Source organism: Cebus imitator, unplaced genomic scaffold (assembly GCF_001604975.1).
Source record: "Cebus imitator isolate Cc_AM_T3 unplaced genomic scaffold, Cebus_imitator-1.0 Scaffold25, whole genome shotgun sequence".
In the NCBI taxonomy this organism is placed as follows: Eukaryota; Metazoa; Chordata; class Mammalia; order Primates; family Cebidae; genus Cebus; species Cebus imitator.
Genome location: NW_016107340.1, coordinates 7302044 through 7309850, shown reverse-complemented (window position 1 = coordinate 7309850; position 7807 = coordinate 7302044). Strand labels below are relative to the sequence as shown.

General features: G+C 35.3%; 1 protein-coding gene across 1 annotated transcript in view; it reads left to right on the top strand.

The window, feature by feature from the left end:
* The first annotated feature begins 1005 nt into the window (after nt 1-1005).
* The window catches only part of SLCO1A2 (solute carrier organic anion transporter family member 1A2), a 91536-nt gene continuing 84734 nt past the window's right edge, over nt 1006-7807 (top strand). Inside the window, exon 1 of the mRNA XM_017522948.1 lies at nt 1006-1239. The gene's annotated coding sequence lies outside the window, so the exon portion shown is untranslated. The remainder of the gene's footprint in view (nt 1240-7807) is intronic.

Below are 7807 nucleotides of genomic sequence, written 5' to 3'. Positions count from 1 at the left end.
AACACTGGGGTCAAGAATTAATGAAGCAATATTTTTTAAATTTGCAGGAAAAGATACTAAATTTAATGTGAGCCAAATTGTTCTTAGAAATAAGAGCATAATATAAAAATAATATTCTCAGGCAGACAAGAACATGGATGGAGCTGAAATCCATTAACCTCAGAAAACTAATGCAGAAACAGAAAACCAAACATCACATATTCTCACTTATAGTGGGAGCTGAACAATGAGACTACATGGACACAGGGAGAACAACAACACACAGTGGGGCCTGTCGGGAACAGGGGGAAGGAGAGCATCAGGATAAATAACTAATGCATGTGGGGCTTAATACCTAGGTGATGGGTTGATAGGTGCAGCAAATCATCATGGCACATGTTTACCTATGTTACAAATCTGCTAGTCCTGCACATGTATCCTGGAATTTAAAATAAAATGAAATTTAAAAAAATCAATCCAACTATTATAGTCACTCCATTACAAATTACACCTGGATGTGACCACCTAATTACTTTACATAGCCCCTAATCTTTTACTCATCCAATCCAGCTAGAAAGTTAATGATGATAGAATAATCTGTAGACACTGGTTTTTGCATCTCAGCCTGCTGTTCAAAAATGTCAGTGGCATCCCATAGAAATAAATATCTTTGTCTACATCAACTCTGCTTCCAAGTTTATTCTCATTTTGGTGTCATGTTTTCTTAGATTATCCAACTACACTGAAAATTGAACTCATGCTCAAATACATGTGTGTCAATTTACTCAATGAATAAATTAACATGTTATCTTTGATTTACAAGAGACTGGTTAAAGCTGTCATAATCACCAAACAAAAAACCTGAGAAAACTGAGGCTCAGCCATTACTGAGGTTTTTCAACAGGATATTGGAGCCAAGGCCACGTAAGAGTTAACTGTTTAAAAAAACAACAAACAAACACACAAAAAAACAGCAAGGAGGAGCCTCTGGTTCCGAGTGACTATGGTAATCTTAGAACCTGTTGCCAAGATTATAACCTGTTTTATGCAACCATCAGAGCCAAAGAAACTTAACCAAAGGATTAAAACTTACGTAAACAAAGATCCTTTTATTTACAACTCTGCTTCTCTGATGAACAAGAAACTCCAGCTTATTCGTTTGAGGTGCTTTATTCATACTGGCTTCGCAATATGTAATTTAAAAAAAATCTGATGATCTTATGGAAGCAACAATGAACAGTGATGTTGGTGAATGCTAAGGTAAAAGTCCTTCATTTATTTGGGTTGTTGTGGGCTATAATTCAGTCACTTTTCCTTGGAAAATTATAAGGAGATTTAATGCTTAGTAATAAATATAAGACTCTTTGGATTTTCTAATTATCTTGTCTATACATTCCTGATAGCAATGACAATTATGTTTAATGCAGGATTTACTTTGTGCAGTAGAAATAATATTGTTTGTTTGTGCATGCACAGACACAGATCTACATTTTGAGTTTTCAAATATGTAGTTACAAGTGGCCTGGAGCGTTAGAAGTACGTCTAAATGATTCTGGATAATGTTTTCCTCCTGCCTTGTTATTGGCCTGGAAAGTCCCTTTTTGTTTATCCAGTTCTTCCACAACCATCCTTCAAATTCTGATCAAGCCCCGTGTTCTTCACATTTCTCTCTCTCCTGAAATCGTAGAACATTAGTTGTCTGTAACATACACATCTACACACTTAACACCCACACATTTTAAAATTCAAAAATGAGAACATTATGTTTTCCAAGCCAAGTAACAGAATAGTATATAAAAAAGTCAATTTTGTGCATAACTTTTTACATTTCTTGCTATACTCATGTAAAACATACATGATTTATGTAATTATGTACATATGCTTCCCATAACTTTTGCTCACAAATATAGGATCATCATTATATACAAATCTTGACTTGTTGCTGTAATCATTTAACTATGAACTATGGACATCCCTCTAGGTCTGCATGTATATCTAAATCATGGTTAGTCCATAACTGCTTGGATAACAACATCTATTTCTGCAGAATGGATTTCCAAAAGTGGAATGACAGAAACATTGTATACCACAATATACAATCCCATCACTTCTCCACCTCATTTTACTGTGCGTGATAACTCTTTCAAAAAAGTTTTTAATTTGCTATATGAAAAGAATAACTGTGTTATTTTTCAATTGCATTTCCTTGAATTTGCTCAGCAGAGAAAGTATAGCTTGTTTAATAAATGATTTGACAATAATAATTAGATCCCCATTCAGCAAGAAAAGAGTAATATTCCCGCAAATGCCACATTCAAAGTTGAAAAAGAGCAATCCATTAGGGATTTTAATTTTAAAATAAAATATAAAAAAATGTGAAAAATAATGTTAGGTTAAAGAAAAACTTCTTTAAAAAGACAAACAATACCAAGAAACTATAATGGAAAACATCGTAGGATCTACTTCTTTAATAGTACAAATTTACACAAAGGCAAAAAATACCATAAATAAGTTTTTTTTTAAATAGAGAACATGTTTGAAGCATATATGAGAGGTAAGCTTTATAACTGTAATGTAAAATGGAGAACTGCAAATGAAAAAGAAAAAGCAAACATGGGGAAAATGTATGAACTGGGGTTTATAAAAGAGGAAATGCAAATAGACAAAAATTATTATAATCTTTTTATAAAAGATGCCAAATCTCACCATTTTATGATGTAAGTGTTTGCAAGACAGAAAAAGAATAGGAAAATGTTGATGGGGGGATTTAGAAGCTGGGGGACAAAAAAATAGTATCTTCACTCTTCCACAACCTCCTGCACCACATTTCACAAACTTTATCATTATTTTAACTATAAATGTATTTGTATTTCAGATTTTTAGAAGGCTATCTTTCACAAGTTTATGTTCTTTTCCTTTTTGTGGACATTAAACACAGTTTAAGGTCTATATGACAATGTTTGTTGAATAAATTAAAGTATGAAACAATAGTTTAGAAACTCAAATCTACATAAGTTTATCTAAGTTTGACACTACAAATATCTTTCTGTGATTTAAAATTTTCTATAAAATTCCAGTAATAAATAGTTTGGTAATGTGAACATAGCTTACCAACATTTTTGTCTTACAGATTATAGTAACTCTCTGTGATTCCATCTATTTTTATAAGAATATGACACGGTGATCTAGTGTAACACTATACACTTATTTGCATTTTAAAATGAGAAAACAGTATGTAGCCCGGCATGGTAGCTCATTCCTGTAATCTCAGCACTTTGAGAGGCCAAGGTGGGCGAATCACCTGAGGTCATGAGTTTGAGACCAGCCTGACCAACATGGTGAAACCCCGTTTCTACTAAAAATAAAAAAATTAGCTGGGTGTGGTGGCACGTGCCTGTTGTCCCAGCTACTTGGGATGCTGAGAATCACTTGAACTCAAGAGGTGAAGGTTGCAGTGAGCCGAGGTCACAACATTGCACTCCAGCCTGGGTGACAAGAGTAAGACTCCATCTCGAAAAAAAGAAAAAAACCAAAACAGTAGGTAAAGTATTAATTGGGTTGATGCAAAAGTAATTGCCTTGTTTTGCCATTAAGATAATTTAATCTTAATATAAAAGTATATTAGTAATATAGTGTAATTATATACTATAATTTGTAATAGCATCATATAATAAAAAGTCCATAGGAAGCATTTTATTCTGAAGAAGAAACCAGAGAGTTCCTTTTCCTATTCATTTACTTTCTTTTATCTCTGTAGGTGCATGATTTTTTTCCTCATTTCTTAGTGACACTTATGCCATTTGTGATATGTGTATATGTGCCTACTCTTTATGCCGTAAATCTTGGCACTAAAATACATGCTAGATGGGACTCATTTGTAAGGCTAACATCTAAATTCAATATGTACTAAAATGTCAAAAAATCTTTGATTTTGCTACAATGTCTTTTGTTACATTTACATGAAAAAAGTTTTATATATGGATATGGAAGAGTACAGAGGTTATACTGTATTTTGAGTTTCTGTTTTCCAGCTGGGAACTGATTTAAGCTAACTTAAAATCTTAGCTTGTGAATAAGTCTTATCTGCATCTGCATCTGGGTCTTAGCTTCTTAATAAATCTTATCTGCATAACATTTTGGCCATATTTGTGGGTATTTCTACAGACTAAATTAAGTTTTAAATATATTTTCCGAGGAAAGGTGAGAAAGAAAAATGTGTAGGTAGTAATAACAAGAGCTTTGCAGAGGCAAATTTCCAGATATAAACATATAATACAACGTACTTGTAATAACTGTAACTATTTTTGACAAGTAAATATTACATTTTGATGCCTTCATTTATTGTAGATGAAAAAACCATTTACCTCAGATTATTGGTCACAGTGACCCTAGCTCATATTTGGTTGTAAAATAGTACAGTACCTGTTTTAGGTTATTCAGCTCCTAAACTTACATATATTGACAGAGCAATGTGTACTACAGATGTGTGAGATTTTAAAGCTATTGAGGAGGCTCAGTACATTATGTCTTAAAAATAGTCACATTTAAGCATCTATTGGATTACTGTATTATGGTATTTATAATGATGAGGTACAAAAGTGTCTAGGTCTATGTTTGCATATAGTCTGGAAGACAAATCCTACACTTGCAGCATTTTAACAATTCTAATAGTGGCAGCTATTAGAATCTCCTAAACATCTTGACCTGTGAGCTTATATATTTCTTATTTATTTTTTCAGAAGTCTTAGAATCAAGAAAGGGACCAATATGCAAGTAGTGAACTGGCATAATATTTTTGTTAACACTTCATGCTTTGGTCAATGCCACAGTATTCTAGACTTCTAGTTAATAATTACAGTTAAAAATTACTAAGTGTTGTATTGCTAGGTATATTAGTCCATTTTCATACTGCTATGAAAAAATACCCAAGACTGGGTAATTTATAAAGAAAAAGAGGTTTAATGAACTGTTAGTTCCACATGGCTGGGAGGCCTCACAATCATGGCAGAAGGAGGAGGAGCAAAGGCACATCTTACATGGTGGCAGGCAAGAGAGAAGTACAAAGGAACTACCCTTTATACAACCATCAGATCTTGTGAAATGTATTCACTATCACAAGAACAGCATGGGAAAAACCTGCCACCATGATTCAATTACCTCCCACTGGGTACCTTCCATGACACATGGGGATTATGGAAGCTACAATTTGAAGTGAGATTTGGGTGGAGATACAGTCAAATCATATTATTTTGCCCCTGTCCCTCCCAAATCTTATGTCCTCACATTTTAAAACACCACGTGTCCTTCCAACTTTAATTTCTTGGGTACATGTGCAGAGCGTGCAGGTTTGTTACATAGTTACACACGTGTCATCTACCTTATGTACTTCCCCTAATGCTGTCCCCCACCCCATAACAGGCCCCTGTGTGTGATATTCCCCTCCCTGTGTTCATGTGTTCTCATTGTTCAACTCCCACTTATGAGTGAGGACATGTGGTGTTTGGTTTTCTGTTCTTGTGTTAGTTTGCTGAGAATGATGGTTTCCAGCTTCATCCATGTCCCTGCAAAGGACATCAACTCATCTTTTTTGATGGCTGTGTAGTATTCCATGGTATATATATATATATATATATATATATATATATACATATATATACGTCACATTTTCTTTATGCAGTCTATCATTGATGGGCATTTGGGTTGTATCCAAGTCTTTGCTATTGTGAATAGTGCTGCAATAAACATACATGTGCATTTGTCTTTATAATAGAATGATTTATAATCCTCTGGGTATATATCTAGTAATGGGATTTCTGGGTCAAATGGTATTTCTAGTTCTAGATCCTTGAGGAATCGCCACACTGTCTTCCACAATGGCTGAACTAATTTACACTCATACAAACTTTGTAAGAGCGTTCCTATTTCTTTTTTTCTTTTCTTTTTTTTTTGAGACAGAGTTTTGCTCTGTCTCCCAGGCTGGAGTGCAGTGGCATCATCTTGGCTCACTGCAACCGCTGCCTCCCAGGTTCAAGCAATTCTCCTGCCTCAGCCTTCTGAGTATCCTGGATTACAGGCATCGGCCATCATGCCCAGCTAATTTTTGTATTTTTGTAGAGACAGGGTTCACCATGTTGTCCACGCTTATCTTGAACTCCTGACCTCAGGTGATCTGCCTGCCTTGGCCTCCCAAAGTGCTGGGATTACAGGCTGAGCCACCACACCAGCCATTTTCTTTCTTAAAAACTTATTATCATTTTTTTATTTCAATAGTTTTTGGGTACAAGTGGTTTTTGGCTACACTGATGAATCACATAGTGGGTGAATTCTAAGATTTTAGTGTACCTGTCACCCAAGAAGTGTACATTATATCTAATATATAGTTTTTTATCCCTGGGCCCCTCTCACCCTCCCCCTTCTGAATCTCTAAAGTTCATTATATCACTTTGTATGCCTTTGCATAACTCATAGCTTAGCTCCCGCTTATAAGTGAGAACATAACAGTTTTTGGTTTTCCACTCCTGTGTTACTTCACTTACAATAATGGCCTCCAGCTCCATCCAAGTTGCTGCAAAGACTTTGTTTTATTCCTTTTAATAGCTTAGTAGTATTCCATAGTGGATAAATACCATATTTTCTTTATCCTTTAATTAGTTGATGCGGACTTAGGTTGGCTTCACATCTTTGCAATTGTGAATTGTACTGCTATAAACATATGTATTCAAGTGTGTTTTTCATATAATGACTTCTCTTCCTTTGGTTAGATACTCAAGTGAGATTGCTGAATCAAATGGTAGATCAACTTTTAACTCTTTAAGGAACCTCCATACTGTTTTCCATGGAAGTTTTACTAATTTACATTCTCACCAGCATTGTGTAAGCATTCCTTTTTCTCCACATCCACACCAATATCTATTGCTTTTTGACCTTTTTCTTTTTTTCTTTTTTTCTTTCTTTTTTTTTTTTTTTGAGATGGAGTCTTGCTCTGTCACCAGGCTGGAGTGCAGTGGCGTGATCTCACTCACTGCAACCTCTGCCTCCCGGGTTCAAGCAATTCCGCTGTCTCAGCCTCCCGAATAGCTGGGACTACAGGTGTGCATCACCACACCTGGTTAATGTTTTGTGTCTTTGTAGGTTTCACCATATTGGCCAGGATGATCTCTATCTCCTGACTTCTTGATCTGCCCTCCTTGGCCTCCCAAAGTGCTAGGATTACAGGCGTGAGCCACTGTGACCGGCTTTTTTTTGGACTTTTTAACAATGGACATTCTTGCAGGAATAAGGTGGTATCTCGTGGTGGTTTTGATTTGCATTTCCCTGATGATTAGTGATGTTGAGTATTTTTTCATGTTTGTTGTCCCTTTGTATATCTTTTTTTAAATAAGTGTCTATCCATGTCTTTTGCCCACTTTTCAATGGGGTTATTTATTTTTTTTCTTGGTGATTTGTTTGAGTTCCTTTTAGATTCTGGATACAAGTTCTCTATCGGATGTGTAGTTTGCAAATTATTTCTCCCATTCTGTGGCTTGTCTGTTTATTATTTCTCTTGCTGTGCAGAAACTTTTTAGTTTAATTACACCCCATTTATGTATTTTTGCGTTGCATTTGCTTTTGAAGTCATATACCAGTTAAACTCCATCATTTTGCCTCTTAGTGTTCATGCTTGAGCCTACTCACCCAACTTGTGAGATCTTATCTGGAAGCTGCTGATCATCAGTTTCAGGTGTTTTCTATATATTGGGAGTCCGCCCTTCCCTGGTGCTGGCTGCTACCAGTTATTATTTTAGAGAGACAATTTAACAACCACCTGACAATCAGCTGATGGTTGCCT